We start from the raw sequence: 20,040 nt of genomic DNA, 5'->3' as shown, positions 1-20,040 counted from the left end.
ACAGTGAAAATCTGCAAAATTTGCCTGTATGAGTCGACCATAACAGGGAAATGGTCGACGCACACCTTAAAAACTTCCTTTTTTTCAAAAATTTCAAACAGTATGCGTCGACGCATGCAGAGGGTATGGTCGACGCATCGCGCGAAAAATTAGTTTTTCTGCATAAAACGTTCAAACTTCCTATGCATTTCATTTCAAATTCTCATTAAGTGTGCATTTAACCCACTACACTGTGAGTTGCACCTACCTAGTGCCTATTATCTCTTGGCCTTTCCTCTTCCCAAAACCCTAAATCTTCATCTATAAAAAGGGCAAACCTCCTTCTTGCAAATCACTCTCAAAATCTTACATCAAGCTTCACTCTCTACCTTTACAAAAAGCTTAAGAATCATTACCCATGGCTTCCTCATCCCGCAAACCTACCGGTAAGAGATCAAGGGGATTATCCTCTGCCTCCTTACCCATTACCGTTGTCTCATTAGTTCCACCGGCTCTTGTTGACACCTTCAACAAAGACATTGGTCAAAGAGGAGTTGTGAGGGAACATGCCTTCTACAAACTCACAGCAGAACGCATGCATCTCAGAGACATCATGACTCTGCTACAGTATCACGGTATTGTTAAATTCCTGGAATGCAATGCCAAATATAGCGAAGACCTGGTCCGTGTGTTCTACACTTGCCTTCATGACAAATTTCGTGGTCAAAAGTTTCACTCCAGGATCGGCACAAGAAAGGTATCTTTTAAGTCTGATGTTTGGAATAAATTTTTTGATCTGACTTTGGCTACTGATGAAAATCCTCCTCATGAGGTAACTGATTCTCACACAATAGAAGGATATGAGTTTAAGAGCGCTTTGAACGCTATGCTGAAACGACCCTACCCAGACCACATTGTGAACAGTGATGCGTTCCCACGAACTGTCACTGCCGGTAAGCTGAAAACAGGTGAGCGCATTCTCCAGTGGATTGTGGCGCGCATCCTACGGCCTAAGAAGGGTGGTCTTTCCCGAGTTGAACAGGCTGAGGTTCATCTCATATATATCCTGAAAAATCAGCGCAGAATAAACTGGCCCTACTACATTGCTAGTAGGATGTTCAGTTTACGAGACTCCGGACGAGGCACTACTCTTGCCTATGGATCTTTTATTCAAGAGGTTCTTACTGCAGCCGACGTTGATTATCCGTCCTTTCCTTATACCTCCATTTCCTCAAATAAAGAATTCAGCCCAAAAACTTTCTCTATGATGGGATACTTTTGGTGTGATGAGCGGAAAACATACAAATTTGTTCGCAAGGGGGTATATTCCTAGGATTGTTGAAGAGTCTGATGAAAGTGATGAAAGTGAAGAAGAAGACCAAGAGGAAAACGAAGAAGAAGGAGCAGGACAAGCATTTGAGCAGCATGATAGTCCTCCACAAGCTGACACACACGACTACACAAACACCGCTTGGGTTCAGGATACCTATTCGACTAAAGAAGATGCCCCCAACCGTGGTGGCTGGGGTGAATGGCAACATATGAGTTGGTCAACACAACGCCAATTCTATCAGCAGTATCAATATGGTGCTGAAGAATCTCCACCGTCTCCTCCGCAGCAAGAAAATTCTTCTAAACTTTTAGCAATGATGCGAGATATGCAGCTGGCTCAACAATCTTTCATACAAACTCAGGATGAGCGCTATGCTCATATAAGCAGCCAGCTTCAAGCACAAAATGAGAGGCTCGAGTATCTAAGTAATGTTGCTGACCAAATGACTTCTTTGGCAGATCCTTACAGAAACCCGGATGCTTGTTACGGTCGAGGACGAGGCTATTAGGGCATAAAACTGCATGTGCATCTGTACTTTTGTTGTTTGACTGAACTTATTATCTGTTATGCTTGTTTGTTAATCTAGTTTAATGTTATCTCCTTTTCAATTTGTTCAGTAATAATATTTGGTGTGGTATTGTTTTATGATTTGTTATCTCTTGTTGAATATCATGTTATGTTGAATATTAGTTCTCTTTCTCTTTTTGATGTTGTCAAAGGGGGAGAAGAGCATGTACCAAAGCCAAGCCAAGATATTCACAACAATTAACAGTTTGTTTTGCAGCCAGCCTTAGATTACAAAAGAAAGGGGGAGTGTGTGTAAATATTGCATGTTGTGTTTCTTTGGTTTCACACAGGTTGTCATCATCAAAAAGGGGGAGTATGTAAGGGCAAATTGTCATACAACATACGATCATAGGTTTTGATGATGACAAATTACCACCATGGATGAATCGACATTGCCGATTCCACCTCTACAAAACAAATGCAACATATCGTCTATCATATCCTTTTCTATGCTCATCTAAACTATTATATTTCATACAACATATGTGGATAAAATGTGGTCATGACAAAATGCATGAAAACCACAAAAATCTGAATTTTTGCAGATTTGCAGGGTTTGAGTCGACCGCAGGGTCGGCGCATAACATAGTGCATTTCCTCACGGTTCAACGCACGAAGGCTTGAGTCGACCGCAGGGTCGGCGCATGAACCACGGGTCAGCGCACGCCGACCTATGGTCGACGCATACTGATGTGTTTTTTTTCAGATTGTCCAAAACTACAGGCTATGCGTCGACGCATAGACCTGCTATGGTCGACCGTTCGCGCGCAAATACCGTTTTTAAGTTATTCCCACTTTGTTTGAAAAGCTGTTAAGTGGGTTGGTTGTTTGTTACTATAAATAGAAGTTCAGTTACTTGTATCTGATAACATTTGGCAAATTGATTCAAGTGTACAAAGAATAAGAAAAAGTGAAATAGGTGTCCAAGATTCTTCATCTTCATCTTCAACATCTCACAACACATCAATTACACACAACCATTTTTGAAGTGCTTTGTGATTGGTTAAAGGTGATAACATTCGAAGCCGAGATTGGGGAATCCGGTTCGGGTTGAAGCTTGCGACAGGTTTTTTATTGAATAAAACCTTTAGGGTTTTGTCCTCCAAGATTGGTTTGATTTTGGGGGGGGGGTTTGGATGAGTTCTTCATCAATTTTCAGCTGAGCGAAGGTGATTGAGAAGAGGAAGTCTTCATCAATCTAGTAGCGTATTCAGTGATATTGAAGGGAAGATTTCGGGTTCGATTTGTTGTAGTGGAGATCAGTCGGGCCGAGGGTTTGAAGAACTGAGAGTTATTCAACAAAGGGGCTGGAATCGGAGGTCTATCAACAACAATCGAAGAATTTGATTCACCTTGAATCAAGGAACAAGGAGTGGAAGCTACATTCAACGTCTTGAGAATTCTGTTATATACTTGCTTTTCAATCCTTGTATAAACTGTTATACTCAACAGGTGATATCTATTAAAGCAACCTCAATTCTACTTTTAGAATTGAGGGCAGACGTACCCCGAAGCGAGGACGACGGGGGAACTGCCTCATCAAATCTTTGTCTTCTCTATTTTTTCAGCATATTTGTTTTTGGCTTAAAAATAAGTGATTTTTGTATAAGCACTTTTATCAAACCTTGATATTAATTGAGTAAGAAGTTAAAACTCTGTTTTTGAATCCAAAGTACAATAAGATATTGTACTAGACAAATTGGAATCACTTACTCAACATAAATATCACTTGGAGTGTTTTTGCACACCAAGTGTTTGAAAATTTGCCTAAACCAAAATTATCTTAGTTGTGTATCTAGTTTGGGTTGATCTTTGAATCATTGGAACTAGGAATCCTAGCAAGTGAAATAAATCATTGATAGTGTGACTGGTGTAGTGATTCTTATTCTACATTATCACTAATCCATAGGCTAGACGCATATCCGGTTTTCCAATAACCGTTCGTTTTAGACTATTTTTCCTCGGCCGCTTTTGCACTTAAAACAAATTTTCAAAACCAATTTTAATTGGTAGCGCCGACTCAATTTTTAATTGGGATCTATTCAACCCCCCCCCCCCCTTCTAGATCCGTGTCATAGTCTAACAATAATAACAATCATCCTCACATATCTCACGCCCCAAGATGATATCTAAATCCAAATTAAAATGGATTAGGCAAAAGGTTGAAGATGAAAAGATTTTGTTTGAAAAACTTAAAATAAGATTCAAAACTCTTTTGTAAATTGAGAGAACAAATGTGTTGTGAATTCTAAATCAAAAGTGGATATGCATGTTTTTCAACATTGTGAGTGGGTTTTTAGAAAATGATTTATATATGGGTTGGAGATTGATCAGTTGCCTTTACAGTGTTTTTATATTTTAATTTTTGTTGTTTAATATTTTTTTGTGCACTTTTACTCTCGTTTGTGTGTTTTCTCTGTGTTTCGGATGAAAAGGACTAACCATGACAAAATTGGAGCCAAAAAGGAACAAATGTGTGAAGACTGTTGAAGAGAAGGGCCTCTGGTACAAAAACCACAACCCATTACGGCTAGGCCACAATGGGATCCCTTCCCTCCCTTTTCCAGGCGCCTTAGTGGACACCATTGGGTGTTACGATCAAGACGTAATGGCCATTAGTGGTCGCAGCATACCAGAAGTCAGCTTCAGATCTCTTCTTTTTGAGCTACTTTCTCTCACCTTTTGATGTTCTAGCAGTTTCCTTCGATTGCCAAAGTCTAATAAAGTCTAATTACATGAAATTAGTGTTATATTTATGTAATATGGCTACATCAGGACTAGGTCAACATGTGGCCAAACCTTTATAAATCTCTGGTGCAATCTCTATAACCTCATCCTTTTAATTTCTGCTATTTACTTTCATTATTTATTTCCGCTGCAATTTAGTCAAACAAAATTACTAACACGATCTTAATCCAGAAAAGTATAAAATTAATCACAAATTTTAAATACCACAATTCCCCCCCCCCCCCCCCCCCCCCTTATATTATGTACTTGAAGTCACTTGTCCAACACCTGATTCAACTGACACGTTTCTAAAACATTTTAAGAGATATTTTCTTAAGAAATAGAGGCTTGAGAATATGTTTTAATTTGTGTTGATTTATCTGTATAATTTTAAGAAAAAGCCCTTTGTGTTTTTACAAAAGATGGTTCACTCAGAGACGATAGGGTGAGTTTTCACACTTCCTCTCTTTCATTCTTTAAAGCTTCAAGACTTGTCAATTAAACTAATCATGTATACACTTGCTTGAATCTTAGTGGATATAAGGTTTGAGATTTGTTTCAATTATGTACCATCATAACATGATTAACCTTAACTTGTGTTCTTTGATCTTTAACTGCTATATTACATTTAAGGTTGTATCAAATACTTCTCCTTGTCATTAACAAGTTGTCATCATCAAAAGCACAATGACAAGGGCAAATCATAAATCTCTTGGGATTTGATCGTTTGTCTTTCATATTCTACAAAAACATGTTTCCACAAATGTTAAAAAATATATATAAATTTATTTATAACACGACTAATCCAAGATTCCTAATTCCCATGTATCTTATGAAAGGGTTTCGTAGATATCGATTTTAAAAAAAATCAGCTAGTTGATTTTTTGTATCCACATATTTTAAAATAACATCGCCCTTTTCAACATGATCTCTCAGGAAGTGGTGTCGAATTTTAATATGTTTAGTGTGTGAATGTAGCACATGATTCTTAGTACGAAATATCGCACTAATGTTATCGCATTTGATCATAATGCAACCATATTTTAAATCATAATCCAATAATTGTTGTTTTAGCCATAAGACTTGTAGACAACAATTATCGGATGCTACATATTCAACCTCAGCAGTAGAAAGATCAGCATTATGCTACTTCTTACCGTGCCAAGAAACCCAACATCTTCCAAACAAATGACAGGTACCGCTACTACTCTTCCTATCCAACTTCCAACCAGCAAAATCAAAATCAAAGAATCTTATTCAGCTATACTCACGTTCCTTGGGAAACCAAAGACCATAATGCGAGGTTTAATTAAGATACCTCAAAATTATTTTTACGATCTTAAGATGGGATTCCCTAGATGATGTTTGAAATTGAGGGCGCATACTCATGTTAAACATGATATTTGGCCTACTCGCAGTTAAATAGAGTAAAGATCATATGATACCTCTATATTTGATAATATCAATCTCTACATCTTGTTCATCCTTATCTATTAGCATATTTGAAGTTGTAACACCCCAATTTTTATTCTAGTATTTTTATTTTAATCTTGTAAAGTGTATTTTATTTGATTAACTATTATTATATAGATTAATAAGGATTAGGAGAATATAATTATAATTTAAATATTCAATTTAATGAAAAATATGAGAAATTATGGTTTTGAGCAATAAAATAGAATTTAATTGAATATAGGTGAGGTTTGATGTAGAAATATATGGTTTATAAAGTAATATGAGTGGTAATAACAAACTATCGAAATTTGGGTTGTTATTGGTATTAGTAAAATAGAAAGGGAGGAAAAAGGATTTAAATAGAAAATATGAAAAATGGTGGGAATGATTATAATTAAAGAAAATATGTTTAATTTAGGCTTAATTGCAACTTTGATCCCCATATATATATATATATATATATATATATATATATATATATATATATATATATATATATATATATATATATATATATATATATATATATATATATATATATATATATATATATATATATATATATATATATATATATATATATATATATATATATATATATTTGGTTTTGATCCCCCATTTTAAAGACCACATTTTTGGTCACTTTTTTAAGTTTTTGTGTTGGATTTTAGTCCCCCAAAAGGGATCAAAATCCAACTCAAAACTTAAAAAAGGGACAAAAATCATGATTTTTAAAATGGAGTGAACAAAAAAAAAACAGGGGGACCAAAATTGTAATTAAGCCTTTAATTTATAAAGGGAATAGAGAGAAGTTGAGAATTCGCGTACCATTCTGTGAAAGAAAGAAAATGAGGCAAACCTAAAAACAATAAGTGCAAGGAATATGCTCTCTCATCCCTAAGAATTCTAGGAATAGCTTCTAATTAAGGTAGGGGAACTATTTGGTAATTGACTTGTAGCTATGGGGTAGTGGAGATTCCTTAACCCCTTTTAGCATTGATTGTTGGTATCAAAAAATATGATGATTATGATTATTTATATTTATATGTGTGAAAATTGTGTTATATTGATGTTTTAATATATGCTTATTTGTGTATGTGGTGAATTGATGTAATTGGGAGGTTTAACTAATGAAAAGTGAGGGTTTTGGGGTTGAAATCACATAAAATCGCAGAAAATCGCAAAAGGGAAAAATGAGGTCTTAGGAATTGCTACGGGCCGTAACAGCTATTACGGGCGGCCGTAGCAGCCCCTGATTTTTTTATACCATAGATGAACAACTTGGGGAGCGAGGTCTGCCTATTACGGGCCATAATAGCCATTATGGGCGGACGTAATAGGCACTGGTTTTTTGGTATTGCGTTTGCGATTAACTTGAATTTTCGTATTGATGTTGTTCTGACATCTTTTCAAGTATCGTTAAAAGTTAGAAGTGATGAGTAGTGAGGTTGTGATTAGTAATTTAGCCTATGAGCTTCTCGTGAGTTAGATGTGAGTAAGTGAGTCGTCGTACTAACTATTGTGAGTGTGACATTATCATGATCTTGAACACAATGAATTTGTAAACGCCATAACTTGAGTTCCGTAAGTCTGTTTGAGATATAGTCAGTGGTATTGGAAAGCTAATGCAATCATCTTTCCATTAAAATGAGAAAATAGGGTCTGAGAGCATTTCAACAATAGCACTTATCTGGTTCTTATACCATAGGTGTGGTCGAGTCTCCAATGGTATTGGTTGTCTTGTTTTACACGTATCTTGAGTTTTGTAAGCTTGCTTAAGGTGTGGTCAGTTGTATTGGAAAGCTAACATAATAATAATATCGTCGAAATAGTAAAATTGGGTCTAAGAGTGATACATAAGTAGCAGTTCTCTCATTTATTAGGCTGGATGCGTAGCCAAGTCTCCACAGGTGGTAGTTATTTCGTAAAGCCATAACTCGGGTTTCGTGACTCTGAATGAGGCGCAGTTTGAAGCGTTGGAAAGATATCGCACAAAACTATTATGTAATAATAGATTCATAGGTTTCATATGTGTGATTAAAATTGCGAATATGGTAACTAGTGTTATGCAGGTGGTTGGTCTCGTGCAAGACGTGAGGCTAGTTTTCAATAAGTATTAGGGTGACTACAATCGTGGATGTTATAAGTGATTAATTATTGTCCTAATAATGGTGTATGGATAAATTTGTGACTTGGAAATTAAGTAGAGGTTAAAAAATGAATTTAGAAATATCGGTGTGAGAGGTTGATAAGATTCGAGTTCATGTACTAGTGTTGTAAAATTAGGGACTTGTGCAATTATGTACGATCAAACTTATAAGAGTATTAGTAATGTGTGGCAACTATATTGACTAGAGTTACGATTGAGGTAATACGCCTAAATGTTGAATGATGAACTTCAATGTATTCGATTATAAGATGTTAACGAATATCCATGAATGATGAATTTGAGGTACTTGTTTATAAGAGGTTGAGGAATATCCATTTATTGAGGAATATTGCTATTGTATGGTTACATCCGTAAGGATAATTTATTGAGATGTGTTCATGAGAACTGACGATGAGGGTCTTACAGCGATGAACCTGACCTTGTTTTGATGGACTTTTGCCTGATGATGTAGGACTTCAGTTAAGTATTGTGATTGATACTTGAATGTTGGAGTAGGAGGTTGGATGAATTTATTGCATCTTACTTGTAATTATCATGCATCATATATATTGGAGTTTAGGTTTCAATTATGGTCCTACGTGATGAGCTTGGCCTTGCAATGATGGTCCTACGATGATGGACTTGGCCTTGAGATGATGGATTTCGCTACAATGATGTAGGATTTTCAGTAACATAACTATGGGATTCAACGATTGTACCACATGCATGAGAGTAGAGGAGATGAGCATTACATTTTCATTATTGTGCATACTATGATGATGAGTATTGTGCATTATTGAGTGATATAGTTATATTATAAATATAAATGATAATCTCATGATGATATCTTGTATTGTGTTTTATGACTAAATGTGTGAAATATACTACCCCGGTTGTTATTATGTTAACATTAATTATCAAACGTATTTCTCACCCCTTTGTTGTTCCTACGTGTCTGAATTGTGAATTTATACAGGTGACTCTCAAATTGAGTTTGAGAATTTACCAGCTTCTAGTTGATGATTCTCTTTTGATTTCATTTATTTTCGGTTATACCAAACCTTGATGTTGGTTAATAGATGTAGTTACTCGTAGCTCAAATATTGTAACATCAAGCGGGGATTTTTAATTGCTATTGTTGCAACTCGATTTAGTTACATGTTTATTTGAGATTCTTATTATTATCCTTACTTGATCTATATATGGAGCTTTTAAAGTGTAATATCCTAATGTTTATTTATTCCAAATAATTATTGTTTATAAAAATGAAGAGAGAAAAATGGCCATGGTAATTAGGGTGTTACAGAAGTCGTGGGAGTTGAGATGATTTTATGATCTTTCATATCATATTTCTTTAGAAGTTCCAAGCAATACTTTATTTGGCTTATGAACGTGCCAACTTATATTTGTTTTATCTGCAATCTTAAGAATTAGGTAAGCTCCCCCATTAATGACATTTTGAACTCCCTTCATGATACTAGAAAAATCTTTGCAAATAGATTTATTAGTGGCTCCAAATATATTATTATCAACATAAATCTGAACTAATAAGAATATGAAATTTCTTATGCTTAAAAATTTTAATGAGGAAAACCATTTAATGTGAGGGGAGTTAAAAGATTAATGCAAAAAAAAACATTATTTTGATGCATATAAAAACTAATTTTGATGCAAATGAAAAAATAACTAAATGACCAAGATGCAAGCAAAATAACTAAGATAAATTATGTGCAACTACACGAAGATAGAGAAGAATGGAACGATCATACTAATTATTATGATTTAGGACTTAACTTATTGCACAAGTAAAGTTAGACAATACTAAAACTTATATATAAAAAACACAATACAATCATAAATATGATTGGATACATCTTTCTTACTTGTCTTGAGAATCCATTAAGATTTCTAGACACTTGTGCATAAGATATCAATAAATAGAATTAGGTACCCAATTATAGTCGTGTACTTGGGGGTGTTGGTGTAAGCCCTAGAGGCCAATATTTTTGGTACTTGTATCGAATTATTTATTAATAATAAAAGGCTTTTTCTTTATTACGTTTGTTTAATAAAGTCCCTAGAATAGCTAGTCTGTTTAATGTATCAAGTGTGACTTGATCATGAGATCACATTATACGTAAGGACACTATTCTTAAAGTATCCGTAGTCGAGCTTTATTATGAAGTGGGATAACATTAAAGCATTAAGACTATTATGTATATAGACTGATGATCACATCTCATGGATCATGGATAAGAAGTTATCAAGTCTTAAACATAGGTATGAATGTTAAGAGTAATATTTATACTGGATTGATCCGCTATGAGAATACTATATAGAATGTTATGCAAAGTGTCATAAGTTATTCTCATGGTGATAATGGTGTATACCACCCTTCGACCTGAAACCACTATGGACCCTAGATGTAGAGTCGAGTGCTTTATTGCTAATCAAACGTTGTCCGTAACTGGATAACCATAAAGACAGTTGATGGGTACTCCACGAAGCATGCTGAGGGACATGAGTGACCTAGATGGAATTTTCCCATCCTGCATAACAGGATAAATGTCTATGGGTCCAATATTGAACTGGATAAGGATGACACGGTCTATGCCTTGTGTTCAATATAGACATAAGGGCAAAAGGGTAATTATGCACATAAGTATTATCACATAAGGATTTGTCAAATCACATGACATTTTCGTGTCTTGGGTAGCAGTGATGTGTTGCTAGATACCGCTCACTGTTTATTATGTTAAATACGTAATTTAATATAATTGCCAATGCCGCGAAAACCTATAGGGTCACACACAAAGGACGGATTGATGAGAGATAGAGTAACTAAGGAACACCGTAAGGTACGGTGCCCTTAAGTGAATTATAGAACATCGTAAGGTACGGTGTACTTAAGTAGAATACGAAATATGGTAAGGTACCATGCGCTTAAGTGATTTTGGGCATATTATAAAATATGGGTCACTTACACTTAAGTGGGCTTTTTAGCTTGAAGCCCGCACAAGTGGTTCTATAAATAGAACCCTTGTTCAGAAGCATTAATTACGGTTGCATTTTTCGTTTTCTCCTTCTCTCTCTCTCTCTCTCTCTCTCTCTCACTCAAAGCCTTCATTCGTAGCAGCTAGCACTGAGATTGAAGGAATCCGTTCGTGTGGACTGAGTAGAGGCGTTGTCGTTGTTCAATATTCGTGATCGCTCCGTAGATCTGCATCAAAGGTTTCAATCGTCACAAGAGGTAACTATTCTATCACTAATCATGCCCATTTGTAAGGATCACTAAAGGAGAAATTTTAATTTCCACTGCATTTTGGATCGCAATTCTCTTTCAGGGGGTTGGGAGGAGGACACTTAGGTAGTTAAGTCATGATACCATTACGAACCTTGACATTCGTAACATGGAAAAGAAGCCTAATGTTACATTTGTCACCACAATAATGACATATTGCTTTAGATGTTATTTCTATATCTTCTAGAAAATCGATGCTTTTTCTATAAAAAAAATCTCTTTCACTTGAAGAAGTAGAAACAATAGTAGACAACGAAATATCTTGTGTCAATTGTCCTTTAAGGTTTTCATTCTAAATTTCTAAAGTAGGACAAGTGACGCATTCCATATTAACTCCCTTTTCAACTAAAATATCAGAAGCTCTAAATTTCTCACTAACGAGAGATGCATGAGCTTCCTTTAAGGTTTCTAAGGCACTATTAAGATCACAAATATCTTTCTCAAGTTTTGAAATAAGTTTTCTTTGATGAGAGATTTTCTTAAATGCACCAAATGCGTAAGCATGCATTTCTTTAAACACTTTCAATAATTAATTGTAAGACGATTTAAAATAAAAATAAAAATCATACACCTTTGAGTTTTTAGCCTTTTTGTGCACCCTTAAGCACAGGTTTGCAAATTCATCATCTAAACTAGATCTGGAAGATGAAGAGTATCTCTCATCTTCTTATTCCCAAGTGATATAAGTCTCTTGACCTTTGACACGATTACCCTTCATCTTGTATGAGTCTTTGTCCTTCTTTTTGTTGTGCTTATTGAGACTTAGACATGATGTACGATAATGACTTGACTTTTCACATTCGTAGAATGTAACATTTTCTTCCTTTTTATTATCTTATTTATTATATGGATGAGATTTCTTAAAGTTAATCAAATTCTTGTCGGAGTGTTAGAGCTTATATTTCTTTATATATTGATTATAACGTTTGACGAATAACCCAATATATTCTTCTTTGGAAGAGTCTTTGTTAGAACTTCATTATCTTCTTATAATTTACCTGCCTTAGATAACGAGGCTTTCAAGGAGATATCTCAATTTTTTTATTTAACATTTCCTTTCTTTTAGGCATTTACTTCGCTTGCAATGAGTCTTTTCAATTCATTTTCATGTTTAGTCAGCTTTTCGAATAATTTCGTGATATCTAAATTATTAAGATCGTTTGATTATTTAATGGTTGTAACCTTTGGTTGTTATTCCCTGCATATTAACCTTAAAATTTTGTTAGCATAATCTTTGTTAAAAAGAGACTTGCATAAATTTTCTAACTTGTTGATTAAGTGGAGAAAACGAGTCTGCATGGATTTCAAGATTTCACTGAGTTCCATACGAAATAGTTCATACTTCTCAGTCAACATATTAATTTTAGAATCCTTGATGTCTCAAGTACCCTAATAGATCACTTGAATGGAGTAATATACTTTTGCCCTTAATGCAGAAGTAATATGCCGCTACAAAGTTCCTAATAAGATTATTACTGACAACACCAATAACCTGAATAACAAGATGATAAAAGAGTTATGTGAGGACTTAAAAATTTAACACCAAAACTCTTCACCATATCGGTCGAAGATGAATGACTTCGTAGAAGCAGTAAACAAGAACATCAAGAAGATTGTTCAGAAAATAGTCAAGACCTATAAAGATTGGCATGAGATGCTTCTCTTTGCTCTACATGGCTACAAAAATTCGGTACGTACCTCTACTGGGGAAACTCCATTTTCAATGGTATATAGCATGGAATTTGTCCTTCAAATTGAGGTTAAAATCCTTCATTGAGGGTTATCATGGAAGCCAAGCTTGATGAAGCAAAATGGGTTAAGTCCATATTTGATAAGCTGAATCTCATAGATGAAAAGCGCTTAGCTACTCTCTGCCATGGTCAACTATACCAGAGATGACTCAAGACCACTTTCGACAAAAATGTTAGCCCTCGCGTATTCCGAGAAGGTGACCTAGTGCTCAAGAAATACTCTCCAATACATTTGGACCCACGAGGCAAGTGGACTCCTAATTATGAAGGATCATTCATCATAAAGAATTCCTTCTCAGGCGGAGTCCTGATCCTCACCACCATGGATGGGGAGGAGTTTCCCCTGCTAGTGAACTCCGACGCAGTAAAAAAATGTTATGCCTAAAAAAATGATGAATAAAGAGCCTGCTGGGACAACCTAGGCAAAAATGGGCATCCCGATGGACAAAAAAAGAGATGTCCCGACAAATATTAGGGATCAAATAAAAAAATGATAATAAGCTCACTAAGTCGAAAACCTGAAAAAGGCGACTTAGGCAAAAATGGATATCCCAGTGGACAGAAAAAAAAGAAGGAAAAATGTCCAGGTAAAAGTTAGGAATAAAGGCATTTGACTGCAACACTTGAGCTTAATTCATCACAGCTAGAATTCAGACGACAAAGATCGGTCCAGTCACCATCAATTGAAGTAAAGTATTGAGATTCAGATCTTACAGTGGGCAATATCACATGTTGTAATCAATGGAAATGCATATAAATTTCCCATTGCAATTTTCCTGAATTTTCAATTTTTGTAATTTCCTTTTCTATGATTTTGCATCTTTGTACTCACATCTTATGTACAAACTTCTCTTTTTCACATCCAATAAAATTCTCTTCTTTTTTTATCAAATTTTATTTTCCTGTATTTTAGTTGCAAAAATATTGATTATTTTTTATATATAATACTGCAAAATATCGAGAATAATAAAAAGCTAAAAGGAAAACTTTTGCATTACCTTGATTACTTGAAAAATTCTAAAGGGAGATTGGTAGCTTACAACGAATGCTTAATACATGAAAGTAACTCGATGACTGCCCGATCAGGTCATAAGTCATACTCTCTCTCTCTCTCTCTCTCAGAAAGAATCAGAATAAAATCTCCAACAGTTGTGGCAATTTGAAGTTCTCTCCTTTGCTACGATTTCATTGGTTAAGTTATGGAATATCGGGGAATCAAGTTCACCACTATAGAAAAAGAGTCTCACTCTTGTAGATACCAGTTATTTCCCTCACAAAAATAGCCCACATTGCTGCATAACATGCATAGTCTTATGCATCATATAAGTCCAGCATAAGCATACATAATTCATAACAGACATCTCTTTTGTGACTGGTCTATTCCCCCAAACAAGAATTTCAGTCAATAAACCTACAAAAGTTTATCTTCCATTCCATATCCCTAGCAAACAAACTCCAGGTAGTATACCTAGTCTCCTTACATTACATTCAATTCCTTCTAAAAGGACAAATTTTTGGGTCTTTGTATTTAATCATCTTGTACCTTGAATGCCTGAAAAGTTATCGTCGTTCATGCATTCAGGCTTAAGATGATTAAATAGGGGCAGTTGTCATACCCTAAAATTTGCCCTACATATTCCCATTTCATCTGGCTCATGGCTCATGATTCATCTATATACCCTTGTCTTAATCATCCATTATAAGATCATTTATACGCACTTTAGTTTTACAAGTAACATCATTGATTCAAAGGGTTCTTATTATTTATATGCACGAGTCAAAAATGAGTAACTAAAAAATGTAGCTTAGGGAAGCGACACTCGAATGTCGTATCACAAGGAATCTTGTATTTAATTTTACCAACTGAAAACAATGGGGGTTTTAAGGTTCAAGTTTCAAATAAAATAAGAGTAAAAAAGGATTTGTTACGAATAAGCTAAAATGGCTAATCCTACTGATTTGGGTTTCGACTTATCATTGGCTATTGTAAATCCAATCCCATAAGTGGCTTCGATTCTATTCTAATATGAAATTAATTAGACAAACGCTATCAATACCATGTGAATTATGCTCATTTTTACCGCATTAAGCATGACAGTTTAAAGATTTGGCGAAGCTAACGAATAAGCTAAGTTAACACGCGATTAAAACTAGGAACATGCATACAATCGAATTTAATCAATTATATCCTATGAGTGGCAATCAAATTAAGAAAATGAAAGCAATCTAATTAAGTAAATGGATTCATTGGCAGAATTGAACAGAAAACGAAATGGAATTAAAATAACCTTAAAGCGGTGGAACCCGTAATCAGCAGAATTTACTTTCGGGATTAGTTCTCCATGAAAATTGTACAAATCAAGGAATTTCGTGAATAGTGAATTGGTGAATGAATAGTTCCACAACTATTTTTGGTTATACGAAATAAGGAATTAGGGTTCTAATCTTAATCGGGTTGGAAAACATAAAAATTGGTCCAAAACTGGCCCAAAACTAAATATTTTCTAAAGTATGAAACTAGAACGGTTTATTTGAGTCTTTTATACTATGAATATGCTTCTTACTGTAACATAAACATTTTATCTTATCCTCTCAGCTTTCCAAGGCCTATTAGAACGCGTCAATCCGATTCTTGTAGCCCAAGTTAAGACATCTGAAGTGAGAGGGTGTAAATAGCTATTTATTCAGAAAATACCATATAAAATCAAAATAAATGTAACGATAAACTAAGCTAAAGAAACACACTAAAATAGTAGAAATAATAAAAGACACTCTAAAATTGTTGCAACATAATAATGAAAGAATGTGCATGAAAATGCACTGATCAATACCCTTGCCTTAATAAACCATTATAAGATTATTTATATGCACTTGCATTTTACAAGTAACATCATTGATTCAAAGGGTTCTTATTATTTATGATATAAGACATTGAATTATGTCAAAAGTGTTATCAATCTTAATGGACTACGGTTTCTATGGTGTTTACTTGTGAAGAAAATTGGTGAGATCATGGTGCTACGTTTGACTTCTTGGGAACAACTAATTCTGGATGTTCACTTTTCTTGGCATAAGTCTTTGGAATCCCTAATTATGGTCAAGGCAATTTGGTTATGAAACTGGAAGCCATTTGCACAAGTTTGACTTTTTCTCAACAAAGTCAACCATGGAAGGTTGACTTTTTGGTGACCAATTTCTTATGAGGTCTTACATGTTAGTTATGATTGGCTATTGTTATCTTGATTAAAGCATTACAATTCAAGTTCAAGGAAATTCAAATTCATGAAAATGGAGGGAAATTCATTTTTTGGGAAATAAGTTACAAGTTGTACAATATATGTCAAATCCATATTCAAACACCAAAAAATACATTACAGAAGACAAAATGACAAGTTGTACAAAAATTTATAATTTGGCCTAAGATTGGCTTTTGGTCAAACGGTTGACCAAAGTCAAACTGAACTCTAATGCTACTTTTTCCCTTCATTTTCATGATTATTCTATTTTGTGACCCCAAGTCTTCATCATCCTCAAATTCATTCCAGAATCCCACCATGGTGTTCAATGCCATATAAGTCCCATGTCAGACCATGTTAAACCATGACATGACCAAGACTATGTTCTTCATAATGCCAAGACTTGCAGCAGCCCTACAAAACTTAAACCAAGTCAGCATCATTGAACCGACCATACATCATAACTGTCAAGAACATACTAACACTAGTAATGTATATACATCCAAATACATTATGCCACAACACTTTTAGCCTACATTTCATGCATACAATGACAATACATACATACACATAAAACTAAGCAACAATAACCTTGGGACTTCTAATGCTTGGCCCAACACCCTTTTACCACTCAGACATCATCTTCCACTAAATGCACCCCGTGACAGAGTAATTAACTTATTTAATTATTGTTTTTAATTTCTTTTAACATTTTTGTAAACACGTGAAAAATAGATATTTTAACTACACATAATTCATTAGATTAGATTTTTAATTAGATTTAATTTTTTGATATTCTTAGCTCACTTAGTGGTAGGTTAGAAATTAGGGTTTTAACATGTTAAATTCAATTTCTAGTGCCTTTGATTTTTCTTCATAATATCATGTGTTTAATGTATGACTCTTAGCATGTTCGTCTTATTGGTTGATTAGTTGATCAAACTTATTTTGATCAATTAATTAGATTTATGAATTATGTTTTGTTGTATGACCTTTAAAAACAATTTGCACGATCCCTTAGGTTTACATTCAATTAAGTGATCACAAGTTCCTTGATCACTTGATTGAATTAGATCTTTAGACTTTCACCTACACTTAATCCATTAAATCATTCCTGGGTCCATTCCCATTCAAAACCCTATAAATAGGTAAACTTCAAGACATGATCGTGCTAAGCTTCATTCTACTCTTCCAAACACATATTGCCTCACCTTTTTTAAATAAAAACTCATTTTTAAAAATTTCAAACAGTTGTTAAATATGATGCGAATTATGCGTCGGGGCCTTGAGAAATGGAAAATAATGAGAAGAAGCATTCCTACCCTTGTTTTGAATACCTTTGAATATGGGACGTATGCCCTAGGTATTCAAAGTATTCACCTTCATTTATAAACTTTAGTGCAATTCAAATCAAAATAACTTTCAACCTTCATTCTTAGACCAATAGTTCAACAATCCACATCAACAACGCCATCATCTTTGGACCAAACATAATACTCTTTGGACACCCATACACTCTTGAGGTTAGTTACCTTTCTCTTAGTTAAAATACCCATCTCTAAATCATACATCTCTCTTTGGGTTAATCATATTCTTGTGGTTAAAATATCCTTTTCACGCATGCTTGCCTTATGATTCCCAAAGCTTAGGCAAACCCTCTTCTCAAGCATGTTTGCCTTGTGAGTCCTAGAGCTTAGGCAGACCATCTCATGCATGCTTTCCTTGTGAGTCCTAAAGCTTATGCAAGCCATCTCATGCATGTTTTCCTTGTGAGTCCTAGAGTTTAGGCAGACCATCTTATACATGATTTCCTTATGAGTCCAAGAGCTTATGCAAGCCATCTCATGCATGTTTGCCTTGTGAGTCCCAAAGTTTAGACAAACCCTTTTCTCATGCATGTCTACCTTGTGAGTCCCAGAGCTTAGGAAAACCATCTCATGCATGTTTGCCTTGTGAGTCCCAGAGCTTAGGCAAGCCATCTCATGTATGTTTTCCTTGTGAGTCCCAGAGCTTAGGCAAACCCTTTTCTCATGCATGTTTGCCTTGTGAGTCACAGAGCTTAGGCATACCATCTTATGCATGTTTGCCTTGTGAGTCCTAGAGCTTAGGAAAACCACCTTTCTTATAGGTCTTGATCCCCTAATCTAGGCAAAACCCTACAACTATGCATTAGTTAATCACCATTTATTGGTTAATATACCACACTCATGGCTCAGACACCACTCTACGGGTTCAAACAATACAATCTTGGTTCAAATAACATCTTCACAACACCTTCACCATATTCATCACCTTTTCAATTCTTTGTCTAAACAATAATTTATTTTCATAAAAGAACTGCTATAATCTATTCCTTAGCAGTCAGACTAAAAGCTTAAAGCATTTGAACTAGGATCGAACCAGCTAACGTAAAAACACTTTTAGGATAAGATTATAACATTGTTGCATAAAAACAACCAACAGATACGTAGTTTTCAACCACGAACTACGAAACTCTGATTTTCTCATTGCACTATGAGAATTCGTAGGCACGAGGGTTTGAATCCTTGGCGAGCACATTAATTATAAAATTATTTCCCCTTTATTAAAATCAATCGTAAGTAACCTTTAGATAATAACACTCATCCATGCAAAAAATAATCAAAATGGTTCCCGTTGAGTACAACAAATGTAAAGGATGTTAATATCTTCCACTTGCATAACCGACTTCCTTACCATTTTTCTCTTCCCTTTAGATTTTATTTATATTTTCTATTTCTCTTAAAATAAATACAATTCAATGGCGACTCTATTGTATTTCGAGTGTGCAATGCGCTCGAGTATCTTTTACGGCACGACACATTTTACATGAGTTGTGTAAACGAATAATTTCAATATAATGAGAACTCTAGAATTATTTATTTCATGGTTTAATCAACAACTAGAACAATTTAAAGTCTCAATCTAACAAAACCTACACTTATGAAAGAAATTTCTATTAATGCAATAAACCTAACCACATGTAATTCTAAGAAAGCAATAAACATAACATCTAACTATATAGAAAATTAAAAAGATATGGATAGAGAAGATTGCACCAGGATTTATATTGGTTCAGTGCTTTTATCCTCGCTTATGCCTAATCCAATCTCAAATGGTTATCCATTGAAATTTTGTTGTTCTTACACTATGATTTTGACAAGTTTTACACATTTGTTTAGTACAATCACAATTTGAATAATGCTGAAAATAATAATCTTCTATCAGAATCCTCGTTGACTTGTACACAATATCTAACACTGAGATTTGCAAAATTTTCACTTAAAATCAGTTTAAATCTTAAAACTCCAAGAATGTTCCTCCAAGTTTCAACTTTGTAGTTATATTTAATCGATCCTACATGAGTCTTGAGCCTTGGCTTGTCTCAATATGAGAAAATATTTTGAAAAAATTGTAGGCTTTGACACAGCTCTACCAAAGTAATTATGGAGAGGAGAACCTCATTCTTTTCTGCAGGATTTGTCAACCTCAGCCACAATCATACACAAAATTGAAAACCCCTG

This window comes from Lathyrus oleraceus, chromosome 1 (assembly GCF_024323335.1).
Source record: "Lathyrus oleraceus cultivar Zhongwan6 chromosome 1, CAAS_Psat_ZW6_1.0, whole genome shotgun sequence".
In the NCBI taxonomy this organism is placed as follows: Eukaryota; Viridiplantae; Streptophyta; class Magnoliopsida; order Fabales; family Fabaceae; genus Lathyrus; species Lathyrus oleraceus.
The sequence above is the reverse complement of the archived record's forward strand: the minus strand, read 5'-3'. Positions refer to the sequence as shown.